The following is a 20,497-nucleotide window of genomic DNA, read 5'->3' on the forward strand; positions in this document are numbered from 1 at the left end:
TTCTGTTCTATTCCTATTCCTATTCCATTTTGTTCTATTCCTATTTCTATTCCATTCCTATTCTATTTGAGAAGCAACCTGGAATTAAGGAAAAACTTCCTAACAGGGAGGACAATTAACCATTGGATCAACTTGCCTTCAGAAATTGTGGCTGCTCCACCCCTGGAGGGATTTTTAAGAAGAGACTGGACAGGCACTTGTCTGAAACGGCATAGGGTCTCCTGCTTGAGCAGGGGGCTGGACTAGAAGACCTCCAAGCTCCCTTCCTATTCTGTTCTGTTCTGTTCTAATCTAGTCTATTTCCATGCTTAGCTTATTATCTCTCGCCTTCTTTCCTGAGCTGGACATTTGACCAAAAGCTGAGTCATTTCCATCTGCTCCAGAAGCTGGACGGAAGACCCAGCTGTCCCTTCCCAGCTGTCTGAAAGAGAGCAGCTGTCCAGTGGCAGGAGCTCCTGACCCCTATAACTCCACCCAGATCAGGAGCTTCTGAGAGAAGGGAATCCTCAAGTTGTTCTGCCATTGAGGGGCCAAACGCCTCCTGATCCCTAAGCAGGTAGGTGAGTTCCGAGGTTAATCTTGGGTATGGGAAGGAAGATGGGTGCCCAGCTCAGGTGGATGGAGAAAGGGGGAAGTTCTCCCTCTACGATTCTTCTGCAGAAGAGCCAATTTGGAAGGTGAAATGCTTGGTGTGGAGCAGGAGGTCTGGGGGGCATCCCTGTGCCTTGTACTGTAGGTTTCCTTCAGAATTGGTCATTGTCATGAGTGTTTCTCAACTTTGAGCACTTTAAGGTGGGTGTCCCCGAATTCTGGGAGTTGAGGTCAACCCATCCTAAAGTTGGCTAAGGTTGAGAAACCCTAGTTGCCTCTGAAGTTCTGATGAGGGCACTGGGACAACCTTTAGCTGAACCAGAAGATGATTGAGAACTTTAAAAAGTATGATGGAGATGTGGGCCTCTCTGCACTTGCTACATTTTCTCCATTGGAAGTTGCAGCTGGGAACCTTCAAATTATAAACAATAATTCCATGCAAGTGACATTGTGCTGCTGGACACAACTGTCTTTTGGAAGGAGGGTCTGCTTGGAGAGAAGTAGGGATGGGATTCTACCGGTTCGCACCGGTTCAAGCGAACCGGGTGTTAAAGTTACATCTGGTTCGCTGAACCAGTATTTGAACCGACTGGCTGGCCCACCCCTCTCCTCCCCTCCCAGGGGTCTCCACACAGCCCATTTTCGATGGAAGTAAGTGCAGGATCTGTGTGGAGGCTCTGGGAGGGGATAAATGGGCCTTCCCATGGCCTTCCCATGGCTTGTCAGAAGGTCACAGAAAGGGATCACTGCAACTGTCGTAAACGCGAACCAGTTACCGAGCGTCTGAATTTTTATCATGTGATCACAGGGATGCTGCAAAGGTCATAATTGTGAAAAAGGATCATAAGTCACATTTTTTTAGCGCTGTTGTAAATTTGAATGGTTACTAAACAAACTATTGTAAGTGAAGGATTACCTGTATTTCAATTAATGAACAGCAACAGAATCCATCATTTGGATAGTCCCCTCAGAGCTGGCTGGGGAATTCTGGGAGTTGAAGTCCACACATCTTAAAGTTGCTATGTCTATAGTAATGTCATTTTTTAAATGAAGAAATCCTTAAATGAAGAAATCCTAATGCCCCGATGACGAACCTATGGCATGTGTTACCTACTTACCTGCACTGTGCATGTATGTGCCTTCCAGCTGATTTTTGGCCCATTTGAGGCCATTTCCCCCCTCCTGGAGGCTCGGGGAAGCCTCTGCAGCCTTGGGAGGCTGAAAAATGGGCCTTCCGGAAATACCAGAAGTGCTGAAACAGGCCCGTTTTTCAGCCTCCTGAGGCTGCAGAGGCTTCCCCCAAGCCTCCAAGAGGACAAAAAAGGCCTCAAATGGGCCAAAAATCCACTGGGAAGCGTGCACATGCACAGTTGCAGGTAAAGGGGCGGGGCAGGGATTTTGTGCACACATGCGCTGGGGGGTGGAGCACATTGCATTGTGGGTGCTGGTATGTGCACATGTGCACAGTTTCAACATACCACAACAAAAAGGTTCACCATCACTGTCTTAAGGCATCCCATGGATAAGGCAGACACCTTGTTTTTAGGAAGGGAGAATTTTTAAGAAATGTTTATATAGCTGATGCCTGTCGTTGAGCAATGGTTGAGTGCTTCGAACAGGTTGCGTGGACGACAGAATTCTAGGAAAGGAAATGGGTTTATTTCGATGCAAAACGTCTCATTTTGTGAATGATCTTGTGGTTCCCTTTTCTCAAGATGTTTCCCTCAGCACCTGGGATATTGGAACTGTCACTGGCTTCCGAAGCTTGGCTGCCAAATGTGCTTTTGAATGTGAAAGGAAGGAGACATTCATAAATATGTGGATTTTAAAATTTTGTTTATTCATACCCACCTTTGTTATTTTTACAAATAACTCAAGGCAGCTCAAGACATTCAGCGCATCTTCTTCCACCTGTTTTCCCCATAACAACAACTCTGTGAGGGAGTAAGCCTGAGGCGGGACTAGAATTCACCTCCTCCTAAGAATGAAGGCAGAACTAGAATTTACAGCCTCCTGGTGATTGGCCCAAAGTCACCCAACCAGCATACATGCCTAAGGTGGGACTAGAACTCATGGTCTCCTGGTGATTGGCCCAAAATTACTCAGTTGACTTTCATGCCTAAGGCAGGACTAGAACTCCCTATCTCCTGGTGATTGGCCCAAAGTCACCCAACCAGCTTACATGCCTAAGGTGGGACTAGAACTCATGGTCTCCTGGTGATTGGCCCAAAATTACTCAGTTGACTTTCATGCCTAAGGCAGGACTAGAACTCCCTGTCTCCTGGTGATTGGCCCAAAGGCACCCAACCGGCTTACATGCCTAAGGTGGGACTAGAACTCATGGTCTCCTGGTGATTGGCCCAAAATTACCCAGTTGACTTTCATGCCTAAGGCAGGACTAGAACTCCCTGTCTCCTGGTGATTGGCCCAGAGTCACCCAACCAGCTTTCATAGCTGAGGTGAAACTGGAACTCACCATCTCCTGGCTCAAACTCATTCAGCCAACTTTCATTCCAAAAGCAGGACTTGAACTCACAGTCTCCTGCTTTTTAGCCTGGTGCCTTCACCACTAGATTATAAGCATGCATTTCACTTATTTCATGAATGACATTGGACATCAAACCTGATTAGTTTTGATTGAAGTGTCCTCCCGCTTTTATTTGTCTTCTGCTGGCATCCCAATTGTTGGTGCATTGGATTGGAGTCCTCTGAAAAACCAGGTTCACATCTCTCAAAATCCCCAGTCAGCTGGCCGGGGAATTCTGGGAGCTGAAGTCCACCTGTCTTAAAGTGGCCAAGACTGAGTAGAACACTGGTTTAGATGGTAGTTGGTCTCTTGGAGTAGCCAAACTGGAAGCCTGTTCCTGACACGCCCCTTGAACCCTGATCTGCAAACTCGTCTTTGGAGACCTGTCATGGTGGAGGGGGATGACTGGCATTGCAGTCAAATGCACAAGGTTAGGGAAGGGTATCTACTAACACAGAGCCAGTTTGATCTAGTGGTTAAGAGGCACTAGACTAGAAAGTGGGAGGCTGTGAGTTCTAGTCCTGCCTTAGGCACAAAAGTCGCCAGTTGGGTGACTTTGGCCCAATCACCAGGAGAGGGTAAATTTTAGTTCCTCCTTAGGCATGAAATCCAGCTGGGTGACTTTGGGCCAATCACCAGGAGACAGTGAGTTCTAGTCCCACCTTAACCGTGAAAGGTGGCTGGGTGACTTTGGGCCAGTCCTTCTCTCTCAGCCCAACCTATACTTACGGGTCATTATTAGGAAATAGGAGGAGGAAGGTGTTTTGGATATGTTCTATATGCCAGCATAGCTGGCTGGAGATTTCTGGGAGTTGAAGTCCACAAGTCTTAAAGTTGCCAAGGTTGGAGAGCTCTGCCTTAGGTTAATTGCACAAATAATAAAAGCATGAAACAAATGCATAAAGGAATAAAATAAGGTTTAGGGGAGAGATAAGTTTGTCCCGAGGAGAAAAGCGCTGACTAATGGTGTGTCATTGGATTGTCAGGATGTATGACTTATCCTTGGAATGCTCCTTGTGTCACTTTTCAGTCTGGTCCAAGGCCTGTGAGGTCATTCCTCTTTCCCAGGTAGTTGTATGGCTGGTAAATGCGGACCAGAAGTGGTGGCGGGGGGGGGAGAGGCAGGAAGTGCAGGGGAGGGGAGGAAGAACAGTTATAATTGCACAACTATTTTATTCCCTCCCGGAGTTCTCCTGGGGACAGTCTGTGCTCGGCCTCTCCATCTGACGAAGAGGGGACTTTTTATGTCCAATTGTTCTTGTGACCGAATGATGGCTCTCGGGCTGCTGGAAAGGGTGTTCTAAATATACCCCAAGGAGGCTTATTGGGAACAGCTTGGGCTGGAGATAAAACTCTTTGTTCTGCCACAAAGGAGGAAAAACCCAAATTCCGGTGCACGGGGCTGGTTGAAAAAAGAAAAAGATCTTGGCCCTGCAGCATCTGGGAAGAGGAAAGCCTGACCTTGTGAGATAAGACGGCTCCTTGCGCCAAGCCTCGTGCATCCATGCGCTGTGGCTGCACCGAGAGAGTGCTGGGGAGGCGGAGCTGCTCGGTTTCCAAAAACAGGCCAGGCGCCTTGAAGTGAGAAGCGTCTGGCCCTCGGGGTTTAATTGCAGAAGAAGCCAATGGCAAGAAGGCCCAGCTTTACCCAAGCTGCCAAGAAGTGGCTTGAGGACACAAAGGCGTCGTTGTGGCCACAAAAGCAAGATGTGGATTAAAAGGAGTTTCCTACCTTTGAGACTTGGACTTTCCTTCTCTTTGGGCTACAGCCCAGCTCTGTTGCAGTGGAAACCTACCAGCTCTGCTCCCAATGATCCCACAGGGTAGATGGTCACCTGTAGGAAGGTTAAGATCCGGTCTGGCTTTAGGAGGATCTCAAATGAAGGCAATGCAAGTGCAGAAGACATGTTGGAAGTCCACATACCCAGACTGAGGTCAGGAACACCTGTAGGGTGGTGTAAAAGGTAAAGGTTCCCCTCGCACATCCATGCTAGTCGTTTCCGGGGCTCTACGGGTCGGTGCTCATCTCCGTTACAAAGAGCCAGCGCTGTCCGAAGACGTCTCCGTGGTCATGTGGCCGGCATAACTAAACACCGAAGGCGCAGGGAACGCTGTTCCCTTCCCACCAAAGGGGCCCCTATTTTTCTACTTGCATTTTTTATATGCTTTCAAACTGCTGGGTTGGCAGAAGCTGGGACAAGGAACGGGAGCTCACTCCGTCACGAGCCGCTAGGGATTCGAACTGCCAAACTGCCGACCTTTCTAATCAACAAGCTCAGCATCTCAGCCACTGAGCCACGGTGTCCCTTTGGGCGCAGGGTGATGTACACATGTCTAAAAAGTCTGCTACCGAAGCCCATTTTCTTTTGCAATTCTGTCCTCTTCACCCCATCTCATGAGCCTCAATGTCTGAGATCAAGATCTAGTTGGAGACTCTTTCGGTTCATCAAGCAGTTTTTAGGAACCACACACGGATAGATTTTTCTCCATGATGGTCTCTCCCTGGTCTTTCGGTTCTCCTAAGGGTGCACTCATTGCCACTGGATCTATCCACCTTGCTGCTCCCTGTCCTTTTCCTCAAATTCTTTTCAACTTTCCCAGCAACCGTCTTCTCCAGGGTGTTGGGTCTCCTGCATAATGTAGGATAATTTGAGCCAGATCATTTGTGCCTTGAGTGAGAACTCTGGCTTGATGTGTTCAATAACCCGCCAGTTTGTTCCCTTGGCTGGAGTCTTCTCCAATACCAGAGTTTAAAGTGGCATCAATTCTCTTATTCTCCTGCATCTTTAAAGTCCATTTGTTTTTGCTTCCACAGAGCATCACGGGGAAGTTTATGCCTTCCACAATCCTGCTTTTTTGTAGGAATAGTCACATCAAGGCATCTGGATGTCTTTTCTAGGGCCTGCATGGCTGCTCCACAAAGTGTGGTGCTATTTTTTGACTGCTTATTCCTTTAGTTCCCACAAACTCTTTACCACTTCAGTATTTTCACATTCTAAGCAGTGGTGGGATTCAAAGTTTTTTACTACTGGTTCTGTCGGCGTGGCTTGGTGGGCGTAGCAGGGGAAGGATATACTGCAAAATCCCCCTTCCCTCCTACACCCCACTAGCCTGCTTTCCAGCTCCGTTCTCCTGTGCAAGGCAACCAAAGAAGGCCCAGACAATTAGCTGGGACTCAATGGGAGGCAGAGAATAGATGGGGGCGGGGCCACTCAGAGGTGGGATTGGCCGGTTCTCCGAACTACTCAAAATTCCTGTTACCGGTTCTCCAGAACTGGTCAGAACCTGCTGAATACCCACCTCTGACGCACACCCCCTTTCAATGCAGCTTTTCTCTCTCTGTAGAGAGAGAGAGAGATTGAATAAGAGGAGAGGACAAACTCACTCCTTTGCCAACCTGTTGCCAATCTCTTTTGCCACTTTCGGTCTGTAGTGTGACTTCCTGACCTTTCCCGAGAACTAGACAACGGGATGTTCTAGGATCCCCATTCTGGCAAGCACGCCCCGCAGCTTGATGTGATGAGCACAAAGGCTTTTCTATAAACCGGGCAGAATCAATGGACTCCTTTTTGACGTCAGCTGGCCTCATCGTTTATCCAGTGTGCATCGGAATAATCTTTCATGTCCCCCAGCCTTTTCTAAAGTCAGTTTGAACACCTGGCGGCTTTTTTTTTTCTCCACATGGGGCTGCAAACTGTGTGGGCTAATCCTAAGCATTATTTATTTATTTGATTCCTACTCAAACAACAGTTGCATGGTTGAAATTTGTTACCCCAGCACAGAATTCAGTGTGTTTTCTGATCTTAGGCAAACCTGGACGCTTTCCCTCACGATGCATTTGTTTTATCGGGAGTTAAAGGGCCTTCTGTCCTTAGCTTTGAGAAAGAGCTCGAACGTGGTGGCCGGGGGATGCGTCAACATCTTGTGGAATTGAGAAAAAAAAAAAACATCCCTTCTCTATTGCAGGACCTGCCCTATAGACGGTGGTTTTCCCCACCTGCTCTTGGAAATATATCTGCTGGGACTTTAGGAGCCCCCTATTTGGGGGACGTAGGGGTCCATATGGAAAACTGGTACATTGAAAGCAGAGGTGGTATTCATCCGGTTCTGACCAGTTCTGGAGAACTGATAGTAGAAACTTTGAGTAATTCGGAGAAGCAGCAAATCCCACCTCTGACTGGCTTCACCCCCATCTCTTCTCTGCCTCCCAAGTCCCAGCTGAACGGCTGGGTCTCCTTTGGTTGCCTTGCACAGGAGAACAGAGCTGGAAAGCAGGTTTGTGGGGTGGGGAGGGAATGGGGATTTTGCAGTAACCTTCCCCTGCCACGCCTCCCCAAGCCAGCCACCCCCCAAGCCATGCCAACAGAACCAGTAGTAAAAAAATTTGAATTCCACCCATGATTGGAAGTGGGTCAACTTGATTTGGGCAGAGAAGCAACCTTCCAGTCATCGTTCAGCTGAACACATTCATCAATGCCAGCTTCTAGTTTTCAAGGGCAAGTCCTTGGCCTCTACGTTCCTCTCCTCCGGTGGTCTTCTCTTCCCCTGGGCAACTGGGTCTCCTATCTGCTCTCTGGAGATCCAAGAGGTCCCAGTATGTTCTTGATTCAATACAAAAATGCTTGGCCCTTATTTGGAAGAGCAGCCTGCAGAGGGGATTAAGGGTGAGACTATGTATGGCATGAGCTCAGCAGGAGAAAACGATGCAGAGAGGATAAATAGCCGTTTGGAGGAAGCGGCCCAAGGTGGACATGGTGAAGGATCTGGTGGGAAAGGAGAAATTTGCTTCAGTGGGTAGAATAATCTGAATCCTCTTCTTTTCGTCTTCTTTCTTTTCCTCCTCCTCCTCCTCCTCCTCCTCCTCCTCCATCTCCTCCTCCTCCTCCTCCTCCTCCTCCTCCTCCTCCTCCTCCTCCTCCTCCTCCTCCTCCTCCTCCTCCTCCTCCTCTCTTCTTCCTCTTCCTCTTCTGTTTCTCTTCCCTCTTTCTCCCCCTCCTCCTCCTCCTCCTCTTCTTCCTTTCTTCTTCCTCTTCTGTTTCTCTTCCCTCTTTCTCCCCCTCCTCCTCCTCCTCCATTCCTCTTTTTCTCCTCCTCCAACTTTTCTTCTGCCTCTTCTTCTCCTTTACTTCTTCTCTACTTCCCTTATTTTTGTCCATCATAACGATAGAACAGAAATAGAACGTAGAACCCTAACTGAAGCTCATTCCATTTAGAGATTGTAAATCCCAAGTCTGCTGAACATCTTAGCATGCGCTGCCCTTGTCCATAAATAATTCGTCTTCCACTGTAGGATGTGGATTTTTTAAAATTTAAATCTGACCATTGCTTTGACTATGGCTTATCCTTTGGTTCCTCAAGGTTATTCTCAAAGCTCATCAACAAGCACAAATTAAAAAGGGTAACTGGGCTTCTGGCTTCATTCAGTTCAATTCAGAATAGAGCTGGAAGGGACCTTGGAGGTCTTCTAGTCCAGCCCCTATACCATTTCAGACAAGTGGTTGCCCAGTCTCTTCTTCAAAACCTCCAGTGATGGAGCATGCAAAACTTCTGAAGGCAACTTCTGTTCCACTGGTTAATTGTCCTCCCTGTTTGGAAGTCTATCCTTAGTTCTAAGTTGCTTCTCTCCTTGATTAGTTTCCATCCGTTGCTTCTTGTCCTGCCTTCTGGTGCTTGGGGGAATAAGTTGACCCTCCTCTTCTTTGTGGCAGCCCCTCAAATACTTCAAATTCATCTTCAGAGTTCCTTTAATTTGGCCGCAAACTTGAGCTTTGCTATCTGTCATGCTGGAGGTTTCCAAGAAAAGATTAAACAACCATTTCCCCCCCCGGATGGTATAATGTCTCCTGCCTTGGGCAGCGGGTTGGGCTAGAGGGCCTCTGAGGTCCCTTTCAGCCCTAGGGTTTTATGATTCGAATGGAGGTTTATTCTTTTGAGCTGGTGCTCCTGCCATCCCAGTGTCAAACGGCTGCCCAAAGTCACGCTGGAAAGGGAGATGGGTGCCATATAAATTCAATAAATAGATAAGCAGAGCTCAACTCCCTGTTCCGTAAAGGTGGGCTCAGTCCTGACCAGCCCACTCAAACATCATTATTAGCTTTTAATAAGATTAACAGAGTGGGAAAGGACCTTGTAGGTCATCTAGTCCAACCCCCTGCTTCGCAGGAGACCCTACATCTGCACAATCTACTATTTTCCTAATTATTCCTTCATCTCATGGTGTTTTCTTCATTTTTTTCAATATTGTGTGAATATAATCCTTGCTGCTGTTAAAACTTGCAATATTAAACATATAGTCAACCTATCGCATTTATATGGCTGTCAATCTCAACCAACGAGATTCTGGGCCATGTATAATAAAACCAACAATTTAACCATATTATAAAAGCCTTTAAAGCAATTGAATTAATTAATAAGGCTAAGATTATGAGGGACTGGTGAAGATGCCATACGTGGTCAACCAACGCGTAGGATCTCTGCTGTCAGGGGATTCCCAGGTCTGATGAACATAAAACCATGTTTTGAGGGTTTTCAGAAAGCCATGAGTTGGGGCAAACCTCTCCCCTCCTGGGTTCCATCAGATGGAACTCAACTTCAGCCTCAATATTACACAGGGAAACAATAGATACAAACTCAAAGTAAACAGCTCCAAACTCGATTGCAGAAAATATGACTTCAGCAACAGAGCGGTGAATGCCTGGAACTCACTACCCGACTCTGTTGTCACATCCTCAAACCCACAAAACTTCAACCTCAAACTATCTACTGTGGACCTCACTCCATTCTCAACAGGTCCTTAAAGGGGCCGAGCATAAGCGTACCATCTTGCCTATCGCCCCGTCCTACTGTTCCCATTTATTCGTCCTCATTTATTAGATATATACTTATACCTGTTTATACTTATATGTTTATATATTATGTTCAAACTTATGCTTATTTTCTCATACATGCTTGACCAACAAAACAAAACAAATAAACAAATAATAAATAAACTCCATTGCAGATGGGATCCGCCATTTTTCTCCTACTTGATCTGATGGGACAATACTTATACCTATTATCTTGTAAGCGATTGACAAATCAAATCAATCAATCAATAAGTAAATGCAATCCCCGATAAACCCCCTCAAATAAATAGCCCTATGCCACATGGGGATTTATAGGTCAAAACTAATACCTTGGATTGGATCTGGAAGCAAACTTTTACAACGTGCTTAATCAAAGCTGGTTGAAATCTCTCAACAATAGAATATAGAATGCTGAATTATAGGATTGGAAGGTACCTGGGAGATCTTTTAATCTAGCCTGCTGCTCAAGGCAGGTGACCCTGTACTATTTTGGTCAAACGGTTGTCCAGTCTAATTTTGAAAACCTCCAGTGATGGAGCACTAGCAGCTCCGGGAAGCAAGCTGTTCCCTCGATTAATTGTTCTCACAATGAGGGAAGTGACTTTCAGACTAAGACCCATAGGCCTGGTTCCAAATGTTTGGGTTTTTTAAAGATTGGGTTGGTAAGATTATGAATGCCACTTTCTTTATGGCATGGGATCCAACTGAATCAGCCTTTGTTTCACTGCCTCTGCTAACTAAATAATGCAGAATCATGATTAATACAGACGACCAAGAACTAAGGAAACATTTCCTGACATTTGAGGACAATTAACCAGTGAAATGGCTTCTGATTGATCGAGAGCTGCTGCTTTGAAAATGAAATTATCCTGTTTAAACTTCAGAAATTAAAGCAGTCGATTTTTTTTTTGAAAGAAGCCAAGGCATATTCAGAAAAGGAAAAAATGGGTTATTTTTTTTATTACAAAGCAACATTCTACGTTAGTCTGTCTTAGCTGCTAGTTGACTGCTGCTTATAAAAGTCTTCCACTTGTAACCACATATTTACATGTTGCTTCCCTAGGAGTGATGTCCTGTTTTATTTTGAGCTGTGTGACATGTAAGAGTACAAAGGAACCAATTTCCCATTTTTTAATTTAAAAAAAATTTTTTTTCTCTTTATATATACAATAAGTGCTTAGTGAACAGTGAGTCAATTTGTTTACATGACATTATTAAACTCCTAGTTCCTACCTCTATTATCCAACCATTGATAAAACAAGTCCCAAGTTCAAAAATGTTCTGTGACTTCTTTTTCTTTTACCTTCAATGTTAGTCTGTCCATTTCTGCATAGTCTAATATTTTTAAAATTGTTTCTTCTTCTGTGAACATTTCCTCGTTTTTCATCACTGGAGGTTTTTAAAGAAGAGATTGGATAGCCACCTGCCCGATATAGGTATAGGGTCTCCTGCCTGAGCAGGAGTTAGACTAGAAGACCTCCCAGGCCCCTTCTGTTGGAAGAAATATCCAGGTCCTGTTCCAAGCTGGGAGAAAAGGCACAGGAAATAAAATGGAGGCTGGAGGCTGATAGGAAAGAAAGGTTCATTTTATTGATGAAGCAGAACCACCAACTACACGAGATTCAGGGACAGCTGACAAAATGGAGTTTAGAGTGGGTAGTTTTTATACCTTCTGGATTCCCATGGGGATCATGTAGGGGTCATATCTGGCTCTATAGGCAAAAGAGGTGTTTGTCTGAGCTAATTTTGTCAACCCTTTGTTTGTTGCTTATCTGAGTTTCTGTCTTGACCCAGTCTCTCTGAACGGATTACCAAATCTGCAGTTCTAAAAGCTGGCTTCCTCAGTTTCTGCTTGGGGCAGGGAAACCGGGGCTGGTTGCTGCCTCCCTTCATATTTTTTTCATTTCTCCTTTAGGGGAAATATTTTATCCTACCTTTTTAATATTTCCCCAAAAATAGCATTCAACTAGGAGTAGGGGGGTGCACTTCCTACAATAATGCTGTTATTCTTTTATTTTGTAGATTCAGCACAACAGGGTGTAGTTCTCATGTAGCCGAGCCCGGCCAGGATTAGAGGGCTCCTCCTGGGGGAGGCCAGGCCCAGTGGTGGGATTCAATTTTTTTTTACTACTGGTTCTGTGGGCGTGGCTTGGTGGGCATGGCAGTGGAAGGATACTGCAAAATCTCCATTCCCTCCTGACTCCTGCGGGAAGGTTACTGCAAAATCCCATTCCTTCCCCACCCCACTAACCTGCTTTCTAGCTCCAGCAGGGCATCAAAAGAAGACTCAGCCAATCAACTGGGACTCAATGGGAGGCAGAGAAGAGATGGGGTTGGCGGGGCCAGTCAGAGGTGCAATTGGCTGGTTCTCCAAACTACTCAAAATTTCCACTCCCAGTTCTCCAGAACCCATCAGAACCTGCTGAATAACCACCTCTGGCCAGGCCCCCATCTAGGCCAGCCTTCCCTGGTGCCACAGCAAGTCCAGGTATCAGGGGCAGCCAAGCCCAACCATTTTGAAAGGCAATCAGTGGTCATTCCTCCCCCATAGAGGAAAAACTTTTTGAACTTTGTGTTCATTTTAATTTTTAAATTGAAAAGGAATCCGTCGACAATCTGTCGGTCCCTGCAACCTGAGTTTTTTTCTGGATATTTCTAAAGCTGCTGCTGCTTCTCTTTAACTCATCCCTATTATCTGTCATAAAGCAGGAGTGGGCAAATACTTCAAATATTTAATGGGATGAAACCCTTGAAGATGTCATGTTGAAACTTGGTGAGATTAATGTCCTCTGAGCAGTCTACATCGTCGGTATTTTCATTTGGTTCTGCCAAGCAACGGAACAGCTGCAGGCATTTTCAGAATTTCTCATTCTCATAGCCTCTGGAGCCAATCCTATCTCAGGTTTGAGCTTGAATTCAGAAGGAATTAGAGTAAAATATTTTGCTCCCTCAAACCTCCAGCCTCCAATCCCGACTGAATTGGAGTTGATTTTCCCAGATGTACAGGAGGTGATGGAAAATGTGTAGTTGATACAGACTTTTCCCCAATAGAGATAGTCCTTGACTTACAGCCACAATTGAGACCAAAGATTTTACAATCTTTTTTGCCACCATTGTTAAGCAAAGCAGTGCAGTTACGTGAATCATTTCATCATTAAGTGAATCTGGCTTCCTCCATTGACTTCTCTTGTTGGAAGCTGGTTGAAATGGGGATCACACACGACCTTCAGATACCGCAACCATCGTAAGTCCCAAATGTGCTTTTTTCAAGAGGCACCTGGATTTTCTTGTTTTTTCCTTTTATAAAATGTTTTTTTTTATTTTTAACAACAAACATAAACATAAAACAACAAATAAAACCTTCCTTACAGTTATACAGTGTGTCGGTTGGTACATATTTCTTGTGCACAATCTCTATAGTCTTCCTATTTTTACATTCATATTACATTAATTAACTTTCCACGTCATATTATATTATTGTTACACCATCCTCAGACTTTAATTTCAAATCCATATTATCCTTTAGAGCAAATCTCAATTCTTACTAAGTTTTGTTCATGTTGTAATTCATTCCAAAATAATCAGTTGTAAGATATTATTGCTATTCTATTGTACTTCGATTTCCTACTTTTCTATCTAGCCATTGATAAAATAAATCCCAAATCATATAAATACTCTTTTTCTTCTTGCTCTCTAATTGCTAATGTTAATCTACTCATTTCTGCACATTACATTATTTTCTTAATCACCTCCTCCTCCATTGGAATTTTCCCATTTTTCCAATTATGAGCAAATACAATTCTAGCTTCAGTTAAAACATTAATAATCAAATATGTCAATTCTTTGTTGAAACCTTCAGGTAAAATTCCCAATAAAAATATCTCTGGTTTTAAATCTATGATACTGTTTTGTCATTTTTTTCCAGCCATGTGTTATTTTAGTCCAATGTCTTTTATCTTCCATACATGTCCACCACATATGGTGGTACGATCCAGGTATCTGATGACATTTCCAACACTTCGCCAATTTATCTTTGAACATCTTTGTTATTCTTGCCGGGGGTAGATGCCACCTATAAAACATCTGATACAAATTCTCTTTATATGCTGTTGACAATGACTCTCTTGTTTTTCTTTGAAGATATTTCGCTTCTCATCCAAGAAGCTTCTTCAGCTCTGACTAGATGGTGAGGAATGGGAGGATTTATACTGCTTGCAAACCGCTGGTCATTTGTGTCTTTGAGGCCACTTGGAGCTTCTTTCATTGAGAAGTTTGAGTTGTACTTTCTGTGGAATGTTTTTCTGCCCTGTGTCCCTTCCTTGTTGGAGACAGGTGCAGGCTGTTGGGGTTGACTCTGGGTTGTCTGCATCTCAAACCGAAGTGCAAATGGTTCCTACAAAGGTAAAAGTTCCCCTTGCACATATGTGCTAGTCATTTCTGGCTCTAGGGGGTGCTGCTCATCTCCATTTCAAAGTCGAAGAGCCAGTGCTGTCCGAAGACGTCTCCGTGGTCATGTGGGTTGGCAGGACTAAATGCTGAAGGCACACGGAACATTGTTCCTTTCCCACCAAAGGGGTCCCTATTTTTCTACTTGCATTTTTACATGCTTTTGAACTGCTAAGTTGGTAGAAGCTGGGACAAGTAACGGGAGCTCACTCCATTATGTGGGTGCTAGGGATTCAAACCACCGAACTTCCGACCTTTCTGATCGATAAGCTCAGCATCTTAGCCACTGAGCCACCACGTCCCTATGGTTCCTATAGCCTGCATTTTTTCTGAGAATCCTTCTATTCTCTACCATCCAGTCAGAGCTGAAGAAGCTTCTTGGATGAGAAGCGACACGTCTTCAAAGAAAAACCAGAAAGTCCAGTAGCCCGTTGAAAAAGCACCTTTGGGACAACCATGACCTGGAGGACTGAGAATCTTTATAGGAAAGCCATAGTAAGATTGCCAGGTGCCTAAATTTTGATCACGTGACCATGGGGATGTGAATAGTCACTAACTGAACTGTTAGTCGAGATTTACCTGTATTTCCCAGATTTGGGAAATGCTCGAGACGGAATCATATCCAGCTTTACCACTGAGCTTCAATTTTTCACACTGATGTCCCTGGAGCACTTAATGTTGAGTTGCTAGATCAGCCTGCCGTTTTCCTCTGGGAACAGAGTATAAAGTGAACATGTTCAGACTTGGGGGATTCTCATCATTTCACCCCTATTTACTGCTTTACAGTACTTTACAACCCTCTCTGGGTGGTCTGCAGAGTCTGAGTACTGTCTCCAACAAGCGGGGTCCACATTTTACCGACCTCGGAAGGATGGAAGGATGAGTCAAGCCGGTGAGAATCGAACTCCTAGCAGTTGGCAGAGTCAGCCTGCAACATTGCATTCTAATCACTGCACCCCAAGAGCTCCCAATTAATCCCTGCCTAAGGGAAAAGAAAAAAGAAATTTAACTGGGTTGTCTTGATGTCCTTCAACTCTGACCCTTGGATATTTATGCATGTATTCAGGAAAGGTGGACTTTTGCCTCTCCATCTTCCTGGGGCCAAAGGCGATACTCTTTAAGTCAGTGTTTCTCAATTTTAAACCTTTTAAGATGTCTGGACTTCAACTCCCAGAATTCCTCAGCCAGTATGAAATCCAGAATGTCTTAAAGTTGCTAAGGTTGAGAAACAGTGAATAGGATGTTTTGTGGTTAGACAGATTCCTATTTCAGCTTTTGAAATAAAACAGGTTTTTCAAGTCAGGTGAAACTGAGAATCTTTGCCGGCCCCCCAAAATAGCGATTCTTCTCTGCTATAATGTTCCATTAGCTTCCCCTTCCTTGCCAAAGTATCTCATCTGGCAGAACAAAAAGCCATGGATGGAAACTAATCAAGGAGACTTATGGTAGCACCAAGGAGAAATTTCCTGACAGAACAATTAACCAGTGGAACAGCTTGCCTCCAGAATCTGTGGATGCTCCAACATTGGAGACTTTCAAAAAGAGACTGGACAAGCATTTGCCCAGAATGGTACAAGGACTCCTGGTCAAGCAGAGGGTTGGACTAGAAGACCCCCAAGGTCCCAACTCTGTCATTCTGTGATCTTTCTTTTCTCATTTCTCATCCCCCACATGTTTTTTTTCCCCATAGTCATCATGATACAAATTTTCTTCTACAAAATTGATTTTTGAGATGATAACATTACTAGAAAAGCCTAGAAAGGAAGTACACTTCAACAGCAACAAAAATCAGCTCCAACGTGAATTTCCTTCCAAGCTTTCATAACCCATCATGTGGTAGCCCAAAGTAGGCTAAGATGCATCTGGTCCATGAGCTGATAAGCTCTTATGTAAAACAGGAATGTCTGATGTGTGATACTGGTTTTCTGTAACCCAGTTTTCTCATCATCAGCTGATTGTGGGTGATTCAGACAAAAGGCAGAAGCTGAGGCAAAGCCAGTTGCTTCCGTTAGCTAAAAAGACCAACTTTTCGGGTAACCCCTTCGCTGTATTGCATATTGATGAGACTTCAGTTGATTCTGGTTCTTGAAGCACCATTTTGAGCCACGTTCAAATAAACGGGAACGGATACAGAAGTGAAGGGAGTGAAGATGGTCAGGAAACTGGAAAGTAAGTCTCAAGAGAACAAGCTGAAGGAACGAGGCAGCTCTAGTTGGGAAACGAGTGGGAGTAGTTTTCAAGTACTTGAAGGAGGTCTCCAAAAGATGTTCAATGGTGATTTTCTGCAGCCAGGGGCATCTATAGGGATGGTGGGAAAAATAATAATAAAGGTACATAATGACCATGAAATTGAAATCCTGTTTTTAGTGCACTGGGACACCCATTAAAAAGAGGCACAACTTCAGTTACGTTGTCGCAGCCACCATTGTACCTGCAGTGTAGGAATAACAGCTTGAAAGGGACATAAATGTTAAATATCAGGAGGAGCTTCCTCGCTTAACAGTTTCACAGAGACACTCCAACAACTTAGAAAGATTGTGGAGCACTGCAGCTACATTATTTGAACTATCCTGCCTCAGTCTTTTTATTTGTTTGTTCGTTTGTCAAACACATGCAAGATAACAAGTATAAGTATGAACAAAGAGAGTAAATACAGATAAATGGGGACAGTAAGACAGGGATGGTAGGCATGCTGGTGAGCTTATGCACAACCCCTTTAAGGACCTCTTAGGAATGGGGTGAGGTTCACAGTAGACAGTTTGAGGTTGAAGCTGTGGGGGGTTGAAGCTGTAACCATGGAGTCAGGTAGGGCGTTCCAGGTGTTGACCACTCTGTGGCTGAAGTGGTATTTTTTGCAATCGAATTTGGAGTGGTTTATCTCGAGTTTGTATTGGTTGTTTTCCCGTGTATTATTGTGGTTGAGGCTGAGGAAGACGTCGACAGGCAATATGTTGTAGCAGACAATTTTATGAAACTATGCTTAGATTGGATTTCAGGCACCGCAGTTCTAGATTGTGGAGGCATAGGGAATTCTAATTGTGAGTGGAGGAATGGAGAACTGTTCTTGAGAAATACCTCTGAAACCATTCAATTGGTTTATGGTTGGGTGGAGAAGTCCTATAAAGATCTTCTACCTCCAGGAGCCATGGAAGAAATGGCAAGTTCAAGGCAAAGTTTTATGCTGCTTAGAAGTCTAAATCATGTTCTCCCAAGATGTTTGGATGGTGAGGAAGAAACTCAATCTTTGCATCAACTGTTTCTTGGTTTTCTGTGTGGCTCTGGAGCTGAACTACACTGTAGCCTAGCTGTAGGCTATAGAAGAATTCTCCAAACCTGGCAACTGTAAGACTTCTGGACCTGAATTTCCAGAATTTCTTAGCCAGGCATGGAATTCTGGGAGCTAAAATCCACAAGTCTTAAAAGTTGCCAAGTTTGGAGAATTCTGTTACAGCGTATGGAAAGAAAACTGTGTTTATATTACTTATCCTTTGATTTCTCCTTCTCTCCTCTTCTCTTTCTCTCCCATTTCAGTTTTGATTGTCTGTCTTTGGAAGATATCACGGTGTTGTTGATTGTTGAGGGTTGATTGTTCCCGAGTGTGTTTCTTACTTTTTCTAAATTTTCTAACAAGTCCTGTGACTTCAGAGGCAGAGACGCAGAAGATGCAGGTGGATTTTTGTTTGGGATTAGATCTGCTGTTTTTAACTTGCCTTGGTTGATTTGGTACTCTCAGCCCAATGGCCCAAGAAAAATAAATTCATTTCCAAAATTCCGACAATGTCTTTCTCTTTCAAAGGGCTCCACGATGTTTCTCAACATCATGCCCTAGATGAAGAAAGTCCCAACTTGTGGCAGAAAACACCACAGCCTTCATCTTCCTACTTTGGGACCCACACTCTCCTCTGCGAAAGCTTTTCTCACACCGTTCGATAGCAGCTGGTGTTGAGGTGAACTCGTTCCTTCGCTTGGTGCATTTGATTTGCTCGGTCGAGGTACCTCGATGTCTTTCTCACCTTTCTCACCTCCAATGGAAATGACACATTTCCCGGTGCACCGAGCAAACATTTCAGTTTTGGTTAGGTGGGTGTAAAACATTTGGCTTCACAGAGGACGCAACTGTGAAATCTCCCATGCCAATCTTGGCTATAAATGTTGAGGAAACTGATTTTTTTTCATTCTTTCTTAATACCGTCCTGCCATCTGTAGATTACAGTTGCAAAAGGTAAGCATTACCGCTTTATTTTGTTTTGTTTCCCCCAAATAATACATTATTACATTTCTTGCGATTGTATTTAGTTGCTTTTTGTTCCCTTAAGGGAAAAATAGGGGAGCATCATCGTCATCAGAAGAACAATAACAATATTATTATTTTTTTAATACACCTCTGGCTGATCAAGGCAGAATTCATGTTTTATCCCTACAGGAAAAATAGACCTGGGAGATTCTGATGTTCCCCAGATCTCCTGAGCTTTCGTGGGTGAGAAGGAACCCACCTGGCTCTCCCCCTGACTAAATCCATAAAGATGATAATGGGTCTGGAGGCTAAATTAATATGATGAGCGCATGGGTGGGATTCAAAAATCCAAGCAACTGGTTCACGGCCTGGTTGCTGGGCGGGCGTGGCCATGGTGGGTGTGGCCTACTGGAACTTCTGGGAGGGCCATCTTTCACCTTCCCCGGGGTCCAGAGGCTTCCTCCAGGCCTCTGGGAGGGTGAAAACGGCCTCTCTCGGGCTCTGGAGGCCCACCAGAAGCCGGAAACAGGCCCATTTCTGGACTTCTGGAAGGCCTGTTTTTCCCTCTCCCAGAGCCTCAGCATGGACCCTGCACTTTACCTGCATCCAAAACAGGCCATGTGGACACTTCGAGGAGGGGAGGGGTGGGAGGGGCGGGGCCAGGCCAGCCAGTCGGTTGAAATACCAGTTCGGTGAACCAGATGAAAACTTAACATCCGGTTCGACTGAACCGGTCTGAACCGGTAGAATCCCCCCTCCCCCCCCGGATGAACAGCTAAGGCAGAGGTCTGCAAACTTGGCAACATTAAGACTTGTGGACTTCAACTCCCAGAATTCTCCAGCCAGCTGGCTGAGGAATTCTGGGAGTTGAAGTCCACAAGTCTTAAAGTTGCCATGTTTGGGGACCCCTGGGCTAAGGGAACTAGATATGTTTAGCCTATGGAAGAGAAGAACTAGGGTGATGCGATTGGGGTTTTCTTCTATGATAGACTGTAGCTTTCACAGAAATTCAGTCAATAGCTGGGAAGTATTAGAGGGGACATGTTGACAGCTGTGTTCCAGTACATGAGGGGCTGTCACAGAGAAGAGGGGCTCAACCTATTCTCCAAAGTACCTGAGGGCAGGACAAGAAGTAACAGATTGCAAACTTATCAAGGAGAAATCCAACCTAGAATGAAGGAGAAATTTCCTGACAGTGAGAACAATTAATCCGTGGAACGGCTTGCTTCCAGAAGCTGTGAATGCTCCAACACCAGAAGTTTTTAAGAAGAAACCAGATAACTATTTGTCTGAAATCAGGGGTGGGATTCTACAGGTTCGCACCTATTCCCTAGAACCGGTTGTTAACATCCTAAGCAGTTTGGAGAACCGGTTGTTAGAAGAAATTACTGGCCTAAATCCTGTAAGGAAGGCAGGAAGGAAACATTCTGGTGTTGCTTACAGAAACTGCCTCTCCGTTAACTCTTATTACATTCTTGGCAGGACTAGACTTCCTGTCTCTGGAATTCTCTGGAGTTTTTTTCCCCTCCTTTGCTGGTACTTTGCTTGTGTGGAGTGACCATTCAAAGTTACAATGGCACTGAAAAAAGTGACATGACCGTTTTTCACACTTACGACTGTTGCAGCATCCCCACAGTCATGAGAGGCCAGGCGAGGAGATGCGTGCCTAGATGTGAGCGATATTGAGTTGGCCATACCCAGCCAATAACATGACCACCAAGCCATGACCACCACCTAAGCCACGTCCACAGAACCGGTTGTTAAAAATTTGAATCCCACCCCTGTCTGAAATGGTATGCCTTCTTCTCAAGCAGGCTGTGGGACTAAAAGACCTCTTCTTTCAACCTTTTTATT

At 44.7% G+C, this 20,497-nt stretch overlaps 1 protein-coding gene across 7 annotated transcripts in view; it reads left to right on the plus strand.

The window, feature by feature from the left end:
* LOC113445316 (adhesion G protein-coupled receptor G1-like) overlaps window positions 1-20,497 on the plus strand; it is a 76,799-nt gene that overhangs the window by 17,397 nt on the left and 38,905 nt on the right. For 2 of the 7 annotated variants that reach the window (XM_087940439.1, XM_087940441.1), the window contains exon 1: window positions 18,206-18,489. The exons of 4 other annotated variants lie outside the window; for them this stretch is intronic. The gene's annotated coding sequence lies outside the window, so the exon portion shown is untranslated. Of the gene's footprint in view, window positions 1-16,372; window positions 16,579-18,205; window positions 18,490-20,497 lie in introns of those variants that run through there. One more of the 7 variants, XM_087940442.1, reaches the window with a different exon arrangement.

The sequence above is a fragment of the Pseudonaja textilis genome, chromosome 11 (genome assembly GCF_049901715.1).
Source record: "Pseudonaja textilis isolate UNSWEBS1 chromosome 11, rPseTex1.2, whole genome shotgun sequence".
Taxonomy (NCBI): Eukaryota; Metazoa; Chordata; class Lepidosauria; order Squamata; family Elapidae; genus Pseudonaja; species Pseudonaja textilis.